At 42.1% G+C, this 20,958-nt stretch overlaps 1 protein-coding gene across 1 annotated transcript in view; it reads right to left on the bottom strand.

The window, feature by feature from the left end:
* glce (glucuronic acid epimerase) overlaps nt 1-12,988 on the bottom strand; it is a 35,392-nt gene extending 22,404 nt beyond the window's left edge. The window contains exon 1 of the mRNA XM_002932947.5: nt 12,820-12,988. The gene's annotated coding sequence lies outside the window, so the exon portion shown is untranslated. The remainder of the gene's footprint in view (nt 1-12,819) is intronic.
* Between the last annotated feature and the right edge of the window lie 7,970 nt (nt 12,989-20,958).

Here is a 20,958-nt window from a genome sequence, read left to right as displayed (position 1 = left end):
TAAGGATTAATTATATCTTAGTTGGTATTAAGTGTAAGGTTCTGTTTTATTATTACAGAGAAAAAGGAAATCATTTTAAAAAAATTGCATTATTTGTTTATAATGGAGTCTAAGGCAGATGGCCTTTCGAAATCTCAAATCTGCCATTTATTGGTCGTGAAGCCCATTATGAATTCCCCATACAAGGGCAAATAAGGCTGCCAACTCAGCAGCTTTTATTAGCCAGTGTATGCTGAGTTCTAGATAAGCATTCTACCTGAAGTCATTGCTGGGAATGTTAAGACTATGTAAAGGCACCTACCAGTTTGTGGGCCCCTTAAGTGGCAAATAACATTTCAACTACTATAATAAAGTGAACATTAAATGTGAAATGACTGACTGGTATTGGTAGATGACTTATTCCCAAGCAGTTATGCTCTGCCCAAGATCTAATGCTTTTCTGTTGCCATTTAGCAGATGGCAATGCTGGGAAAACACTATTTATAAGCAGGGTTTATTTTGCCTTCAACAGATTGCAAAGCTGCTTAACATTTTTTAGTAACAGAGTTTTAATGCTAAAACCTACCCCCCCCCCCCCCCAAACAAAAACAACATTAAAGAAAAAAACAGACACTGCCCATGGAAAAATAACTCACAAAGATAACATCTTCTGCTTGTCACTCTTAGACAGGAATACATGATTTCACCTTCTGGCACATACACTGGCACAAACCAGGCATTCAGAGCATACATACATTCCTTCTACTGCCTCATTAATATTGTGTACTGGCTCCCTGGGCACTGCTGTAGAGGCGCAACCACTGACAAATTGCTGCCCTGGATTCTTGACAGGGGGAAATCATTGAAGAATGCAGAACTTAACACTTGTTGTGGCTCTAGAAAGTCAACCTTGAATTGCTTGTTGTTCATTGGGCTTAAGCTGGATAACCAGTCAGTGATTTTGGGCTGAAATAAAGCAGCATTAATGGACTAATTAATAAGACACAGCAAGATACAGAGCAAACATCAGAACTGAGCCTCTATAAGTCCAACTATATCAAAAACATCTAACAAACAAGGGCTCTAGAATGGACAAACTAGCAATAGTCAATCAGGCTCAAATCCACCAAAGTCCACAAGGCTAAGCTGTATTATCATGGTCATGGACTGGTGAAAACAAGTAAATGTTGTAGGTTTGCAACACAAGGGCTCCTCAAACCAAGTCCTACTCCTCTGACAATCTCCAAAAACCCCCATCTCCTTCCATTTAAGAGAAAGACTGGTCGCCAGACACCATCCTAGAATGCGACCATACAAAATGGTTCTCACGCTACTCTGTGCCAAACAGCAAAGAGCCTGTTTTTCCACTCACAGGCTAAAGAATATATTATATATATAATATATACATTTATACAGTTACACCAAGGTTCTTGGCGAGTCCGAGGTGTAAAAGTTGAATATATACTTTTAACATCTCATTGTACATCCGACATTAAAATCCCTGTAAGGATCAAGGTCTCAATGTGGCTAGGAACGTCAAATGCACATGGAATGAAGTAAAAGAGTTGAAGAAAATCTTGAGGAGCTGCTCCCTGTTACAAATGTATATATAATTAAAAGACACAGAGAAGAACATATGAATCAATACCTATTTCTCTACAAGGGGCAGAGGTTCAAAAAACTGTCGGCTATGATGAAAGCAGGCAGCAAGACAAAGCGTGCTCACACAGAGCTGTACATAGAGAGGAGCGCAGAACAGAGAGGCTTGTATCACAGCGCAACTAGCTAGGCTTTGATTTGCTCGCTACGCCTTTCTTGATGAGGAAAACTAATGATAAGCCAGGGTCTCTAATGAAGACACCACATTCCTCTCTGTATAATTGCACATGCTACAAATGCCTGGAGAAGAATTTAATAAACAAAGGCAGCTTTAATAATTCAGGCTTTTTCACACACACAGCAGCCGACGCGCCTGTCAGAAGCACTCGATTAAGCGTACGCTGAATTTTATTCTCTTCTCACGGGCTTGCCATGGGTTTTTAAGGGTCTTGCCTGATGCAAGGAACACTGTGCGAATCCCATTAGTGCTAATTATGCTCATTTTAAGCTGGAGTAAACTATGCATGTTTATAAACACTCCTAAAATCCACTTCTATTCCAACACATACAGAATGATAGCTGTAATATTGATAAATCTGTGCTTATTAAAAAAATAATGAATGCATAAATAAAAGCTTCCAATAAAACAACAATTTTATAAACCACCCTAGTATCCAGCACCCATTACAATCACCTAGCCATATGTCGCAGAAGTAATGGGAGGGGCAAAATTTTATTCTGTACTTTCCATTTCCTGATGCACCTTGGTATGCACCTTGTCAGTACTGAGCAGGTCATAAATAGGAAAATTTGATTTAAGAAGCAGGATTGGTAGCCTGTATAAAGTAAGTGCACACCAAAGCTCCAGCATGCCATTACAGGCACTCATTCCTGCTTAATGCAGAGCCCAAGCAAAAGCCTGCCTGCCATTGGAATGAAAGGATAATTACACGTACAACTCCAAGCATCACTCAAAGGTCTGATAAATGGGGCTGCTGTATATAACATGAAAGATGTACATTTATTCTGGACAATTAAGGTAATTGGAGCCATTGACAAGCATTTTAGAATAACCTTGTATTATTAGTGTCAGCACCCCAGCATCACAGTGAAAATGTTACCCCTCAGCCTACACGAGCAACACCTCTCAAAGAGTCCCCAAATAGCAGTAACGGTTCCTAGCTGCACAAGGTAACAAACCACGTCAAGGCTGTAAATCTAACCCAAAACAGTAATGTCTAAATGCCCATATTACTGGCTAAACTACAACTCCCAGAAACCTTCTGAAAACTGTGACTCAACAACAGCTGGAGCATCACCATTGGTTCTAAAAAAACTTTTAACAATAAATAAGCAAAGCACTACGGTCAGTCAGCAAGTCCCAGATCGATCTTCAATATCATTAGAAAAGCAGAGGCTTAATGACAACACAGATTAATGAGACTAAGAACTTGGGTTATTTCTACATGACTTCCCAATAAATTCAAATACAATACTTAAAGAACATATAAAGCAAAACATATGAGCAACGATCGCCATTTCTACGGTCCCCTAATGGCTTAAATATAGATAATGGCATTTCTCAAGCAAGATGGGATAAAGAATTAATAACTGCAACTTAACCAAATCAAGGGGTTAAAAAAAAAAAAACAAAATAAGCAGAAATCAGCACTGACAGAGGACTTTAAAGCCTCTGCACAAGAGAAGTGGGATCCTGGCACCCCAGGGGCTCCGCTGTACCTGTGCATATCTGTTCCTCCTATGGTGACAGGGAAACTTGCTCTGGTGGTTAAGGACCACACAGAGGCAGAGCCGCAGAATTCCCGGAGGCAGAATCCATACTCTGCTTCCTGACCCCTCCCGTCTCAGCACTGCAACGCGATGGAAGACCAAGGCTATAATTCCTACTTTATAATTATGCACCAGTATTGATCCAGCTTTTAATTAGCCCTGACCATCACAGGAACATTAAGCAGGCAGGCAATTTTCACAGCTCAAAAAGGATGTACCTGCTTGTAATATAAAGAAAAAAAAAAGTTTTCATCTCATCCAAAAATCACACTTGGACAGGAGGTCATTTATCAACTGCGCATCAAGCCAACATTCAGCTTATAGCACTATACCCTGCCAGGAGCTTTATTTGCGTAGAAGAACAGACAGAGGTGGAAAGTCTAACTGTTTGACTGAAGCATAAAAATATTTCATAGGGTAAAAAGTCATAGAAGAAATATTTCAACTTTTTAAAAATACACTTTTGATTCTTTCAGCATTCTCTTCTTATCATCAGAATAATCTACCCCACACAAACTCTCCGCTTACGTTACAGCATTGAAATGTCACAACTATTCTGTCCTCTTCCCAACTGAGGTTATTTAAAAATCCTCAGGGCTCAACCCGTACCTTGTCAGTATATGCAGAGTTGGGCCGCAGGGTTGGGGGAAACCATCTCTGGGGAGAGGGTCCTACCAGTCTGTGCTTGAAACTCCACCTGTGGGGATTTAGTTCTCCTCTAAACCTGTCTCCAAACCATGTGGTAATTTTAGCCTCTTCGTAATTTCTTTTGCCAGACCTCCCTTTAAGAGTCATGGTGTCTTGCCTTTTCCAATTTATTTAATGGGATATGGGTGCCTTAAGCCTACACAACATTTAAGTATAATTAACACCAGAACCAGTGCTGGGCCTATGGTTTTGTGCTCCCATGGCAAGCCCCCTGCTCCTTCCCCCATTCGACTCTTTGCTTCAGATCTTCAGGGCTACCTGCATAGGATAGGCCAAAAGAAGGGGAAAGGCAGGCAGAAGAGGTATGTGCCCAGCACCCCCCAATATTGTGCCCTGGGCACATGCCTATCTTTAGTTCCGGCCCTGCCCAGAACCTTGCAAATCCCTAGCCCAGTGTGAAAGCTGAATGCACTAACAGTCATGGAAAGGTACAGGGGGAAGTATAGACATCTTGGGGGTTGCTTAAAAAGACATGAAGTTCTGCAATGCTGAAAGCTAACATGCTACAGCAGAAAAGGGCAAGCAGTGACAACCAAGTCTATGTAAAAATAATTTTAGCTGCATCTTCTTTCTTTCCCGTTATCTAGTGTTCTGTCAAACCTGAACAGGTTTTAACAAGCACCAAACACGTGGATATGATCTTTCATCCAAGATCATGTTTTAACAAGCACCAAACACACGCCTGTGTCAGCAGAAAGGGCTTTTCCACCTGTCAAAAGATGTACAGTTAATAGGAGTTCCAACATAAACTACTGACAGGGACTCTGTGTGATACCCAGCTACTGCTGCTACTGAAAGGGAGTATTCCATTCTTTCCTTACTCACAGAACAGTTGACGTTCCAAAAAAGGCATATGTCCAGCAAGTTATTCAAGCAAAACCTAACTTTTAGTTGATTCAGATGGAAATAAAACCCCAATATGAAGTCATCATCATTTTCCCCTACAAATGATGTTCAATACTGACAAATGCAAGGTTATGCACTTTGCAAGAAATAACATGAATGCTAGTTATTCTTATATAAGAAGAATCTGGGAATTTTGGTGGATAACAAGCTGTGTAACACTATGCAGTGTCATTCAGTGGCTACTAAAATAAATAAAGTGCCGTCTTGCACAAAAAAAGACATTAAGTCAACAGATGAAAACATGGGTTTACCTTTTTATAGGTCCAATAAGGCCTCACAATCACATTTTCTTGAAACAAACAGCTTTTACCTGGCAGCCATTTTCCCTCTCACACATCTTCAGTGACATTCACATCTGCAAACTGCACATGTGAGCTGTAAAGTTCATGCAATCAAGAGTGCAAGCTTACACATGCAGAACTTCATTTGATAAAAAGTTCTGCTTTGATTGAGCCCTGTAATGGTTAAGCTGAGCTCGGGAGAGGAGATTAGGAGAAAAAAATAGCAGCAGACACCTAGGGGCACATTTACTTACTCACGAACGTGCCGAATGTGTCCGATTGCGTTTTTTTCGTAATGATCGGTATTTGGCAATTTTTCGGAAATTGTCGCAACTTTTTCATTGCCATTCCGAATGTTGCGCAAAATCTGGCGATTTTTTCGTAGCGTTACTATTTGCGCGAAAAGTCGCGACTTTTTCGTAGCCTTCGCGCCGAGTACAAAAGATTTGGATTCATTCAAGCTTCAGTATGGTGACTTTTCTTGGGCCAGGTTGGAGCTGCAGGGTGCCATTGAGTCCTATGGGAGGCTTCCAAAATCATGTTAAGTCGCGACAAGATACGAGTGCATCGTAATGGCTACGAAAAAGTTGCGACAATTTCCGAAAAGTCGTAAAGGCGCCGCAAAAAATATGAAAAAGTCGCAAAATGTTCGTTTTCCAATTCGGATTCGTGGGTTAGTAAATGTGCCCCCTAGAGCAGAGTGTTTACTAATCTGAGCTGAGAAGAATGGAGCATGTAGCCAACAGCCAAAGTCAATTCCTGAGGAAGGGGGCCAAGTGACTTAGAAAAGGAAAAGAGACAGATATTGAATGATTTCAAAGAGGTTGTTCACCAATTAAATTTGTGGGGGGGGGGGGGGGTTACATGTCCTTTAAGAAGGATCTAAATGAGCTGGAGAGAGTGTTGGGGTTGGGGGTTTTTTTCACTGGAGAAAAAGGCGTTGGTTAGGGGACATGATTACTGTGCCAACCCTTTACACTTTTAGAATTGAACTTTCATTTGAAGCCGCAAAAATGGTTCTTCGCAGTGAGAGCAGTAAGACTGTGAAATGCCCTGCAGGGTGATGTGATGGCAGATTCTATTAATGCCAACTAATGGCTTGGATCACTTCTTGGACAAGCACAATACCTAATGCTACTGGGATCCTAAGATCTACAGTTAGTTTAGACAGGTATCGGTACATAACGTTTTATATGTTTATGTATTTCATATATATTGTATCTATATACATTGTGTGTGTGTGTGTGTGTGTACATATATAAACAATGACTCTCGTAGGGTTTGCTGAATCAATCTTCCAAGGTTTATTTTGCTCAACTTTTCAGTCCCCCAGACTACTGTTGAAGGTCCTTGTGGGGTGTCACTCTCCGTCTCTCTCTCTTTGAATCTTGGGACATATCATGCACCTTTTACAGGTTTAAATTACTTTTAATTGGGGTTATCCCTGTTATTAACCATCAGATGGCACCAACTGTTATTGAACTACAATCTTCAATACCTTCCAATCCTGCCAGAGGATGCTGGGGGCTGTAGTTCAAAAACAGCAATAGGACTGCAAGCTGCCAATCTATAATAACAGCATTTTACACAGTGGGATTATTAAAAAAAATATATAACACTCAATAGCATCTCAGATAATCACACTCAAAAGGTCCAGCCTGGCAAGTATGTGCTAGATGAAATGTAGTTTTCCATTTACCTCAGCAGAGCCCAAGAGCCCAAATGCATGCTCTATCCAGAAGCCTGAGAAGATTTGCCCTCAGGCTGTGTTTGCCATTACCAGGCGATAACGGACTGTGAGATGGATGTTATATGCTACAGAAGCTGCAGAGAAGTACTGGTATTGCTTGTCCTGCTCTGTCACTCATAAACACATATTTTTCACTTCTGGCGCCCTCTGCAAGGTGCCAAATCACAAAAAAATAACTGCAAGTTCATAAAAGCGCCAAATATTTAGTCTTAAGGCCAACATGGTTCACATGGAATGGTCAAGCAAGTGTCAGTCATGGACTACTTCTAATTTACAATAAAGAAGACATTTTTGGTCCCATTCGCAGAATGAGATGCCATTAAAGCTCAAGTGCAGTCAGATTGGCAGCCAATGTCCACCATGCATGGGCACCAGTTGTGTTGCTTGTTTATTTATCAATATGCTCACACAGACACAGTTATCTCCAGAAAGAGGACACACTCCAACACAGCAGTAGCTCTAACTTTGGGAAATAACTTTGAGAAATAATATAAAAACCAGGGATCTGCAACAGGTGAGCAGAACAGTTATTGAAAACCTTCAAACAGCCCAAATCAGAAAAAAATGCAGCTACCCATAACAATTTTTATACCAACCTTGCTCCTTGCCAGCCGCCTCAAGGGAACAAAAATCTTCGCATGGTCTGGTTGCCCAACCCTGAAGATAATTTGTTGGCTTGTAAACTGTCACATCCTATTCTGAGCTTGCTAATGTGACCACAGCAGGTACAGAAGCCGACTCTACGGTTATCACCAAATATTTATACAACTTTAAGCATCTTAGAGGAGCCTAGCCTTGGACTCTAGGGTTATCACTGCATTATATAACCAAAACAAAATGAGGACAAAAACACCCCGTCTGTAAGGCGTCTCTGGAACATTAAATATTTAAAGATTAAAACAGTCTCCAGGCACTCTGATCCGAAGGTTTAAATATTAAAGCTATTTTTCAAGCTTGCGTTACTAATGTATTGCTGTTTTATCTTCTGCACTACAGGTTTTTTGTTCCTTGGAAGAAAAGTTAAACATAAATCCAGCATTCTGAATGCCACTTAACAATACATGCATGGGCCTTGACTGCAAGCCCTTTAACAAAAGCATGTTTTCTGTATCGTCTGTGTCTCCAGCAGGGGTTTTCAGACTACTTGTATATTGGGGGATTTTGCTAGCTGGTAAGGAAACTCAGAGATACTTACAACCCTTATTGCTTAGCTACTACTGTGTACCTACCAATCTACGGGGGGTGTTTTTACATAAAATATTACTAGAAGTTTAGTGTTAGAGGAGCTATACTATTCTCTTATGATATTGGCATTAATCCCACTGCATTCTGATGATACGGCTCTCTTCTGCCAGCTAAGAATGAGCTAATTGGCAGGATTCTGTTCACAACAGTCTGGGCCCAATTACTACAGTAACCACTGGTTCTTGTGTGAAGCTGAGAAATGGTTATAATGATTAATTTAAACTACAATAGTTAGTTCCCCTTTTCTTTGATTTTTCTAGATGATTGTTTATTACAATTGTAAATTTCTGAAGAATAGTATGGGGTTAGCTTAACCATGATGTAGACACCAGCATGGGTATGGGTACTTTATGTGCTGGACACATGGACTCTTGACATTGGTATTTTTAAGTCAGTTTGGTCTTTTTTTTATTCTTTGTGGTGTTTGAATTATTTAATAAATAAAATGTTTTGTTCTGCAGCTCCCCAGTTTGAAAAGTAACCTTTTATCTGGTTCCTAGGGTATCACTTGCCTTAGTAACCAGAGTGATTTCAATCGAATACTGCAAAATGAATGAAAGAGCAATATGAAAAGAAATATAACATTCTATCAATATCGAAACCCTGTAACTTTGTTATGGGCTAAGGGGGACCCTTGCCAAATGCCTGGCCTGAAAGGAGAGCTTAAACAAAGAAAACCCACTGCTCCACATCATACAGTGAATATTCCACTAAGCGCTTTTTTTCTGAAGCTTTGTCCTAGCAGAACTACTTTATTTGGATGAGCCCCCACACAAACTGTATTTACGTTATATAACTATTGGTCTACAGCTAAGCCAGAGAGCACTGTAACATTAGATGTTGCAGTTAAGCAAAGAGGAAGGGGTCTGACTGCATTTGGGCAGAGTTGCATCTACACCTGGGAATTTCCCTTGCTGCCCAATAAGCACATTTTCACTGCTATGTTAAATCTTTGCCAATAACTGCCCCCCCTCCCTGCACCACAACCTACTGCTAACTTGCAAGTACAGTACTAAAATGTGATGCTTCAGAGCAGCGGTAAAAAAAATAAACAAGAAGGTACTCCCAAATCATTAACCCTTTTATTAGCTACAAACGACGCCATTATGCTCAGGTTTTTAGGGAGAACATCCACCATAATTCAGTGAAAACACAAAGGAGTCCATAGGGAGTATTAGAGAAAACTGCGTACAAGTTCTGGCAAGATACTTTGCAAACATACACCCTATGTACCTGCATCAGTCATGGGAAAGTAGCACTTCTCAAGCGGATAACAAGTCTTTTCCTTCCTCCTTTCTTACCTTAAGCACAGATATGGCAGTTCTGTATTCTAATTTTATTTATACACACTGCTCTATGTAAGAGTATCCCTGATAACCCCTCTTTGAAGTAGATTCACTGTATGCCAGTGCCAAAATATATTTGTCTCCACAGTAACTGTGCTGTATGTAAGAGTCTTCCCTTTCAGGAAAGGAGAGAAAGATGGCTATAGATCTAAGCACCACAGAAGATGGCAGTTGAAGATGCAAAGGTTTGCTTTACACTAAGCAAAATGAATAAAAATAGAGTCTGAGGTGGAATAACATCTGGCAGATGTGATTCTGGGAGCTGTAGTTGTACAACAGCTGAAGGCGAGAAGTTCTGAAAGGTACAGGTATTGGATTCATTATCCAGAAACTAGGTATCCAGACTCAATTTAAATCAAAGAATTTTTATTTTTAAAATGTATTTCCTTTTTCTATAATAATAAAGCAGTACCTTGTACATTATTCAAACTATGATATAATTGATCCTTATTGGAACCAAAACAATCAGCATTCATCTAAGCATTCTGGCTAACAAGCCCCATACCTGTATAAAAATTGTACACCTAGTTACAAATGAGTATACAAGACTCTATCTAATGTGCCCTTGCATCAAAGTGTTAAACCAAAACACCCAAGCACACCTCAACAGCCGCTGGTTATTGAGGAGTTGTGGGACTTGTAGTCAGCATCTGAAGAGACACAGGTGAGAATTCTTTTTCCAATAAGCTAAAAGTGATTGAAGATTTAGTGGCAAGAAGCAGAGAGACATGAAGCCTATGCAGGAAATTGATATATACATGATAATAATAATACAGTTAAGTTTAAGCTGACAAATGTATGAGTTGCTTATCCAGCATAGAACAAACCACCCCACCTCACCTCATGCCACTGTGCTGGAAATCTTTACCCCAAAAACAACACTTTCCAGGGGAGCACAAGACAAGCAATGGTATTATTATTACATTATGATGCAATAAGACACCAAGTCAGTTGTCACCAGTCTCCTTAGTACAGCTAGTTGTCTCAGGGGGCTGTGCTGTAGCTCAGATACATTACAAATAAAACAATACTCTGCAGATTCCAGACGCAGCAAAGGCTTTACACTTCTTATAAAAGTGTACATTTACTTAAACTGATAACTGTTTCTTTGCCACCACCCAATTTCAGTGTCTCAATGACACTTAATGACGCAGAAGAGATAGGGGGGAAACTCATAACTCATGTACTCATAAAGAGCTCTCAGATCCATCATAAACTTACCCTTCTGGATAACACAAATACAATGCGTTCTCTCTTAACGCCCCCAGCATGCTCACTAGGGCTCCCACATACATACTTGCCACAACAGATCAAGCTTAACACACATAACCACTAACCATTATAGAACCATTCCGTTCTAGGACCAATGTTGCCATTAATAAATGTACACACATACATGTTGTGGAGTACATGGAACCGTAACACACACAATTAAGCCATGCAAGCTGCTGGAACACACATTGAAAGTGTTCATTTTATGCATCCAAGGGACTGTGCTGGATAATAATAATCAATGCGCTGCTTGCAAGATCCACACTGAAACATAACAAAATGCCATTCACTGTGTCCAAATTGTCTATGCATGTTGGCATGAACATATTTAGTGCAAGGCTTTAAAGCACAACTACAATTTTAAACCCAAGCATCTTTTGTTTGCATGCCTAATGCCTCCTTCCATAGCATGTAACTCATTTTCCGGGGTTTTTCGGTTATTTTTTAAACAAAGTCTAATGACAGCACACTACTTTGACTGCCTGGTAAATGATTAAAAGCCAAGCTTTAACACCTGCTGAAAGCGTTAGTGCCAAACGTGGAGCATAAGCAGGTGTCTTAACATACTCTTGGCAGTAGTTTTCATACTAATGGCACAACACATGTGCCATGCTGCACAAGTCGGCCAAGCCTCCAGAGTCCATTGACATGTGCTTAGTATCTATCATGCTCATAGCAATTGTCAGCTGTTCATGTGTTTGGGGGCAGTCAAACTCTTGTCAAGCCTCCAGTGGGCAAGTCTGCCAGCAGTCACATGTAATCACATCACAACACTTCTCAGAGAATGAATTACCCAGAGCTAGCGGAGTATCTGGCCAGGATGCCATTGGTAGGTCCTTTCACTTGTGTTGTCAATTCATTAACTTAAATCATTCTCCCAGCAACAACAATTAGTTGCTCAGTACCCTATTCATTGCACTGGCAGTGCCAGGGCCCACTATTAAGTGCCATCTATGTGCCAGGACCATCAATCCATAACCCATTGCCCTTGGCATTAACACATCAACAAACTGCCAGCAGCCTTCATCCAGTTCTGTTAATCAATTACCCAAGCTCATGACCCTTCACCCAGAGCGGTCACCTAATTGACCAATGGCAGGGACTCTTTATCCAATGCTCTTATCCCATTCTCCATCGCCAGGATCTTTCACCCAAAGTCATAACTTCCATAAGACTAGGGCAGGAGTCTCCAACCTTTCTTACTCTTGAGCCACAGTCAAATGTAAAAAGACTTGGAGAGCAACACAAGCACCATAAAAGTTCATGGAGGAGCCAAATAAGGGCTGTGATTGGCTATTAGGGGCCTCTATGCACACTATCAGCTTACAGGGGGCTTTATTTGGTAGTAAATCTTGTTTTTATTCAGCCAAAACTTGCCCCCAAGTCAGGAATTCACAAATAACTACCTGGTTTGGGGGCACTGGGAGCAACACCCAAGGGGTTGGTGAGCAACATGTTGCCCTGAGCCACTGGTTGGGGATCACTGCCCTAGGGCAAGGAGCCTTACACTAATGCTAGCAGCTCAGTAGCCAGTGTTAGGGGTATTTCCCAGGCTGTAAAGCAAATGATAAATGAAAAAGCCTATACGTAATGAAAGCAACTTTCCCCAGAGCAAAAGCCATTACCGTCAGCAGCGCCCACTTGGCAGCACAGACACCCATTATAACATTCCCATACACAGTTGCAGCTCGTATGCTCTCAGCTCAGACTCCATTCAAACAGTTCTCTAGTAGCACCAGAATAGTAAAACACAGGCACGACAGCAGCACATTCCAATGTTCTTCTAAGCCCACAAGCGGTCATAGGCAGCCCTGCCACTTCAACTTAAGATACCTCCAATATGTCTAAAGAACACCATAATAACTCACTCCAAGTGCACCTTGCGCGGCACAACTCACGGGAATTAACGGCAAGCCTTGTATAGAGATTTGCTTGTAATTACCTGCGTTTACTCCTCCGCCCCGGTGCAGCTGAGAGAACCTGACTGGAACTGTTCTTTTTACCTCGGGCCCGAAATCTCAGTACCAGCAGATCTCGCCTCCTTAGGGGAGAAATGCTTCACCAATCAACGAACAGACAACTTGGCACAGCGGCAAATACATCCAATAGTTTCTCAAAATACATGATACAACCTACCAATGAACGTAAAGATTCGCGGTTCACGTGGGCTGCTGCATACAGCAATAAGCCAATCAGAAAAAGGCAATGACGTCCCCATCGACGCAACCCATATAGGGTGTGAAAGTTACTTCTAGCCTCGCCCCTTCATCCCTCCTTTGCGAGTTTAAAACCAAAGCGAGACGTGAAACGCAAATAAATCTCTTCCTTTACTTCTTACGTCAGGCACGTTTCCCCAGCCCCTGGTGCTATGGTAACCCCTGTCTTTTGCAACTTAAAGCTACACTGTAATGTAACTGAATATTAAGTCTTTATTTCTTGCCTAAAACAATATATAATATTGTTTAAAAGTAAGTTGTATTGAAAGACAAATTATTTTCTCCTAGAAAAGTTATTAGCATTTTTGTGCTTGCAGAGACAAATACATTTTCTGGTACTCATCTAACCATTTCTTTCCTGGCAGACAACAGCAGATCAGTCTGCTGTAATATAGAAGGAATTCTGTCAGCACCCAGCCACTCTCCCAGACAGAGCAGAATTCATTGCCCTTTTTCTGAAAGTATAATTAAAGAGTAAATATTAGGGACGTGCTGAATCCTGCTTTAGGTTTGGAATCCAGGCACTATACATACGTGTTTTTATTCAGTTTGGTAGAACCCTTAAAATCAAATTACTTTAAAGCAAGTTTTATGAATTCTGTGTATCCATAATAAACTTACTCCTACGTGGCCAGTATTTAATCAGTTTGTCCTTTAAAAAATAGTTCCCGATTAGCTGTAACTAATAGTGAAAAAATATATACAGACAGGAAAGCTGGTCACACAGGTAACAATTCTGCCATTTACTGACAAAAGTCAAATAAATCATGCTCATAGTAAATAGGCGTCAAAGCCCTTTCGATAACAGTAATATACAGAGTTTTCTTTTATTTTGTTTCCAAATATACTGAATTTCTCTGTTTAAGGAACCACAGGAAACCCTGTATGTTAGTTTGAAATGGGCTTCCCCCTGACTTCAAATTACGGATTAGAGCAAGCACTCCAGGATAAAAGAAGAGTATACTTTATTAGATAGCAAAATGAGGACACTGGACTTAGTGTCCTCGGTTTGTTTTGGGTGTCATGCCCTTTCTCTCGCGTTTTTGTGCGTATATCGGCTACATGTGCCTGCACCCGAGCGTATCCCTTTCATTCGGGTGCAGGCACAAGTAGCAGGCGTAGGGCTGAATTTTCGGCAAGCGTTTTTTTGCTTGCCGAAAAAATCAGCCCTACGCCGCATGTGGCATCAGCCTTAATCATAGACATATAATAATGAGGTCATTATATGTTATGTAACATTAAAGAACAGCAACATGGGCAGCACTGCATACAATATGGACAGGACATGTGTGGCACAAAATATCCCTGTATTTGATTTTTCATCTTGCCTACGTAGTCTTTTTTTTATATAAATTGTAGATTTGGTATAATTGGTGCAATGATACTTTTATTTAAAGTTAGGAAAGAACCAAAATACATAGGGGCACATTTACTAACCCACGAACGGGCCTAATGTGTCCGATTGCGTTTTTTTCGGAATGATCGGTAATTTTGCGATTTTTTTCGGCGTCTTTACGATTTTTGCGTAAAAACGCGAGTTTTTCGTAGCCATTACGAAAGTTGCGCAAAGTCGCGATTTTTCCGTAGCGTTAAAACTTGCGCGAAACGTCACGCCTTTTAAGTTTTAACGCTACGAAAAAGGCGCGACTTTGCGCGCAAGTGTTAACGCTACGAAAAAATCGCGACTTTGTGCAACTTTCGTAATGGCTACGAAAAACTCGCGTTTTTACGCAAAACCGTAAAGACGCAGAAAAACTCGCGTTTTTACGCAAAAATCGTAAAGACGCCGAAAAAAACGCAAAAAATACGAAAAAGTCGCAAAATGTTCGTTTCCAATCGGAATTTTTCCAATTCGGATTCGAAATCGTGTCTTAGTAAATCAGCCCCATAGTATTGGAGTTCTAAAAGGGCCAATAAGTCATCCACTGTAATGTACACATGGTTGTTAAGCACTGAAAATAAATTGACATTTTGTACCTCAGTACAAATTAGATCCATCCTTCCCTGATGTTCGACCATCATCTTTGTTGTAGGGAACTTAACATAAATATATAGATCACATTTTTCCCATATCAATGGGTGTAGAAGAATACAGTGACAATATACAAAAAGATACTGAGGTATTCAGAAAAATCTACAGGTATATGATCTACTATCCAGAATGCTTCGGGCCTTAGGTGTCATGCCAGAGCAATATTGCCCTGGACACACTTGGCTTTGGGTTGACAAAGAGACCCTAAATTAGATATTCCAGCAGGAGGCTGTGGAAAGGTGTCACTTACTGGCATATAGGACAATTTGGATCCTCATAAATAACGTATTGGTTATGAGGAGGTTGCATGCTTCCTAATGATACCCAACAGGGCCAGCCTATACCTCTCAGGAGGGATCATTTTTGGGGGTTGTGTTTGGTAACATTCTGATTGCCCAAATATGGATCACCACATGACATTACTTTTATTATAATATTGGGTACTGGCAAGTAACAATATTATATTACAGAAAACTACCCTGAAACCAACAACCACCCACAGAGGGTCATTACTGACATGGGCACTCACACCTCATACTTAAGATAATAAGGGTGAGGGGAGAATGTCCCAGAAGAAGAGGGTGACACCTAACCATGATAGGTCATACCTGAGAACCCAATTCTGTTGGGGGTATGTCCCTAGGTTTCCAACTCTTTCCAACCTCAGCACAAAAAGGAAATCCTAACTTGGTAACATACCCAGGTTTTCTTTGTGTTTATTCCCGTTTTTTTTATTTTATTTACTGTTTGTAATTATGTTGGGTTGAAAACCCCAACATACTGTTCTTCGACTTTAGCTTATTCTTCCGCTTCTTCTTCTTCTTCTTAGCGCCCCCCATTTTCTAAACGCTACTCCTCCTACAGTTTTAGGGGTACAGCACCCAAACTTCCCACACTTCTTCGCCCTATAGCGGAGCAGGTTGCTTGTGCTTTTCTAAGCGATTGCGCCCCCCGTCTTTTTGTGGCGCCGCTCCGAACACCCCAATTTTCCCATTGACTTTGACAGGGAAGATTTTCAAACTGCTGCCACACTTACAGCTTTGAAGCTACACCCCCCAAACTTGAATAACATAATCATGGGGTCACCCCAAATGAAGCAGCAACATTTGTTGGATGACCCCAAAGTGGGAGGGGCCAACAACAGCCAATCAAATTTTAATCATTGACTTTAATGGGGAAATTGAAACTGCTGCCGCACTAACAGCTTTGAGGCTACACTCCCCAAACTTGAATCACATAGTCATGGGCTCAGCCTGAATGAAAATAGGATGATTATTGGATGCCCAAAAGTGGGCGGAGCTGTGAACCGCCAATCAGATTTTACCTATTAATTTGGCGGAAATCCATTCTCACAGAATTAACCCCAGGGTCCCCAAACTTTTCACAGTTGGTCACTAGGGGACTGCAATTTTAGTTTTGAAAAGTGGGCGGAGCCACCAACAACCAATCAGATTTCACCTATTGATTTTTATTGGTTTGTTGCCAGGGTTCCCAAACTTTGCATAGTCAGACACTGGGTGACTACGCATTTAAGGTTTTTTGTATTTTTGTAAGTGGGTGGAGCCACCAACAGCCAATAAGATTTTACCTATTGACTCTAAATGGGGAAATTCAGCCTGCTGCCATTCTCACAGTAATAACCCCAGGGTCCCCAAACTTTTCACAGTTGGTCACTAGAGGACTACAGTTTTAGTTTTGAAAAAGTGGGCAGGGCCACCAACAGCCAATCAGATTTCACCTATTGAATTTTATTTGTTTGATGCCAGAGTTCGCAAACTTTGCACAGTCAGTCACTGCGTGACTTTGTACTCAAGGTTAGAAAAAGTGGGCGGGGCCGCCATAAGCCAATCACATTTCTTTCATTGTTTTCAGTGGGAAAATTTTCTCACATGTTTAATGTCAGGGTCCCCAAACTTTGCACAGTTTGTCACTAGGTGACTATGTTCCAAGTTTAGAAAAGTAGGTGGGGCCGACAACAACCAATTAGATTTCACCTATAGACTTCATATGTTTAAATTTAAACTGCGCGGGGGGCGTGTCCAGCCGCGCATGGAGTAGGGCGCACCTTCTGGCGCTCCCGGGGTCTGTGGTAGCAAAACCACATACAGGGGATATCCCCCCACAGCACTTACCCCACGGGAAGCAGAGGGGTCCCGCTACCTCCCCTCTCACGCCAGCCGCTCCAGCGGAGCGCTCCGGTGCCGCCGCAGCAAAAATCTACCCGCGGCCTAGTCGCGCCATGGAAGCCGCGGCCTAAATTTTGGAAGCCTGCCCGCAATAGCCTGACATCGGCGCGGAACGCCGGTTTCGCACCCAGAAAGGCGCAAAAAGCTCCAAGTGCCCCAGAAAAGAGGAGGGTGAGTAAACCCTGACCCCGGGGGCGCCTTCACATCAACCCCAGCAGCGTGCTTCACACCAGGCCTCACTCCACCGGCTATTTACATGCCACAATATAAGGGCTGCAGAGCACACAGCTGAACTACAACACTGAGGCCAGCCACATACCCTCTAGTGAGGCAGCAGAGAATCACTATTGGCCAAACAAGGGCTTAAACCTAAGATGTTGAACTGATAACTAAGACACAATAGCACCGCGCACAGAGCACACCCTCTCTAATACTTCTACCAGACTGACCCACCAGCAGCATCAACATATAAAACGAAACAGTGCCTGCAACACCTAGCACCATCATGGGGAAACACACTCAAAAGCAAAAATCAGAAGCAACCTCACGATTGGAGCGTTTTGCTCGCACTGAACCACAGAGCTCCCAATCTATCTCACCTAATGACTTGCTCCCACCATCACCAGGAATAGGGTCGGAGACACCAGAGCCAACAACAAGTGAACTTCTCTCAGCAATAATTGAAAGTCGTACCGCCACAACGTCGCAGCTGGAAGAGATCAAGGTGGACATCTCTCTCCTGCGCCATGACTTGCAAAATATAAGGGAACGTACTACAGAGATAGAAACCAGGGTCTCCACACTGGAGGACACAGTTTCCCCTATTCCAAATGATGTTACGGCCATTAAGCAACAACTCCAACAAGCGCTCAGTAAAACGGAGGACCTAGAAAACAGACTCCGTAGAAATAATGTGCGCATAGTGGGCCTACCGGAGAAAGTGGAAGGCCAAAACCCAGAGGCTTTCATAGAAAACTGGCTGAAACAAACTTTAGGAAACGACATATTCTCTACGATATTTGTAGTTGAGAGAGCCCATAGGGTTCCCACCAAGCCTCATCCTCCTGGTGCACCTCCAAGACCATTCCTGTTGCGTATGCTGAATTACAGGGACCGCGATGCTGCTTTAAAGGCTGCAAGGCTTAAGGGTCCCATTACCTTCAATGGATCAACAGTTTCATTATACCCAGACTTCTCGCCAACAATACAGAAGCAAAGAGCAACATTTACAGCAATTAAAAGGCGCCTTCGTGAAGCACGTATTCCCTATGGAATGATGTACCCTGCAAGGCTCCGAATACAAGATGGCGATCGAGTGCAGTTCTTCAATTCACCGGCAGAGGCCGAGGACTGGCTAAGCCGCAGGAATCCTAGAAGATCACCACCACGCGACTAAAAAGCTGACAACCAGTTACTCTGTAGTATCCTCAAACACTCCTGATGGGATGCTAATGGCTCCAGACATTCTCCTAGGATTGCTTCACTTTGACGGTCTCTCAGATACTCTACTGAGCTCTTGAAGGCTCCAAGCTGCGGAGTTTGCCACGCTAGAGATCCTCTAAAGAACTTTCAAGCACGCTTCAGAGAACCTGGATTTCCAGAAGGAAACTTTGATACTATCTAGCAGTTTGCGCTAGGACCTTCACCCCTTTGGCACTCCTGTTGACTCTTTTAGTCTGGTTATACTACAGAACTCTGATGCCGCGGTAGCTTTCGTGCTGCCCCTCTTGTTTTTTCCTTTTTCTCCAGTTATTGCTACTTTTTCTAAGTTTTTATTACAATCACTAGATGAGTGCGGACACGCTCTCAAAAGCTTCTATAAGCATACTACAGTTTTGGGTACTAGACCCACCTAGGTTGGGAAGGTGGGTAGGGAGGGCTAGGGAATTTTTGTTGGGGATGTTATGTTTTTTGTTTGTCTATAATACTAACTTCCAGGTCTTACAATTTAATATGAAGCTCTTTTGTAAATGCAAAATAACGACGGACATCGCTCACGGCAAGGCCATCTCAAATCTAGCGCAATATGGCTAAGATCTCAGTGACCTCTTGGAATGTAAGAGGGCTTAACTCTAAATTCAAAAGGAGTCTCATGTTTACCTACCTAAAGAGGTACCCTCCCTCTATTCTCCTACTGCAGGAGACCCACCTTACGGGCCAAAAAATACTAACACTTAAAAAACCCTGGGTGGGATGGCACTACCACTCTACTTATTCCTCTTACTCCAGAGGAGTTTCAATACTAATACGTAAAGGGGTTCCATTTGAATTCATCAAGCTACATACAGACTACTATGGTAGATTCATGATTCTTCATGGTCTCCTAGCTCATAAACCCATAACAATTGTTAATATGCATATACCACCGCCGTTTGCGATGTCCGTCCTAGATCAAGTTGTTTCTAAGCTGGCAGAGTTCCCCATAAGTCCATTTCTCATCATGGGTGACTTTAATAACTGCATGAATCCTTCTCTAGATAGATCTAAAATAGAACCCAACACATCTACCAGACTTGCGGGATGGGCAGATGCGCTACACCTTACAGAGGTTTGGAGGTGGAAAAATCCCACAGCGAGAGTCTTCTCCTGCCATTCTCTCACCCACAAATCCCTCTCAAGAATTGACCTGGCTTTTACCTCTGCAGATCTTTTGCCCATGGTTGATACAATACAATATCTACCGCAAGCCCTGTCAGACCACTCCCCACTTAGCCTCTCCTTCCGCTGGAACCCATCTCAGGTAGACAGATTATGGCGGTTGAGTCCTTTATGGCTCAAAAATGATGTAGTTGCCGCTCAGAACCAAAATGCATACACAGAATACTGGGAATTAAACGATAAATCAGCTTCACCACCAACGTTATGGGATGCCTCTAAGGCAGTTATGAGGGGGGAACTAATAGCAGTAATATCCCAAGTGAGAGAGGAAAAAAAGGAACACTTAAACGAGGCAGAGAAAACTCTTGTTGCAGCAGAAGCTACACATACCCAAAATCCTACAGAGCACACATATGAACAGCTTCTGTCTGCAAGAAGTTCCCTTAGTCGGGCCACTGTCTCACTAACAAGAAAGGCAGTGCTATATCAAAATCAACGCATTTTTGAGCAGGGGGACAAGAGTAGTAAACTTCTAGCCTACCTGTCTAAACCCCAGAACAACTCTACAGCAATATCCCACATTCGCCAAGATGACGGCACACTCACCACAGAACCCAAAACCATTGCACGACAATTTGCCTCCTACTATAAAAACCTATACACAACTACAGTCACCTACACTAAGGCACAACTAGTACAATACCTAGCAAGCATCCCTACTCCAAAATTAACCCCAGCAGATAGGGCATACCTAGATGCCCCAATTACAAGGCAAGAAATTGCCGACGCAATCGCCACCCTTCCCCCCAATAAGACCCCAGGTCCAGATGGACTACCATCCAACTGGTATAAGGCACTATCTGAAAATATTCCCACTAAACTATTAGAAACTCTGCAATATGCTCATGATAACCAAGCGCTACCCGCCTCCTTTGCTGAGGCGCTAATAGTGGTCATTCCAAAGCCGGGTAAAGATCCTTCCCTCTGCTCCTCATACCGCCCCATTTCTCTCATCAACACAGATGCCAAAATTCTGGCCAAAATTCTGG

This window comes from Xenopus tropicalis, chromosome 3 (assembly GCF_000004195.4).
Source record: "Xenopus tropicalis strain Nigerian chromosome 3, UCB_Xtro_10.0, whole genome shotgun sequence".
In the NCBI taxonomy this organism is placed as follows: Eukaryota; Metazoa; Chordata; class Amphibia; order Anura; family Pipidae; genus Xenopus; species Xenopus tropicalis.
The sequence above is the reverse complement of the archived record's forward strand: the minus strand, read 5'-3'. Positions and strand labels throughout refer to the sequence as shown.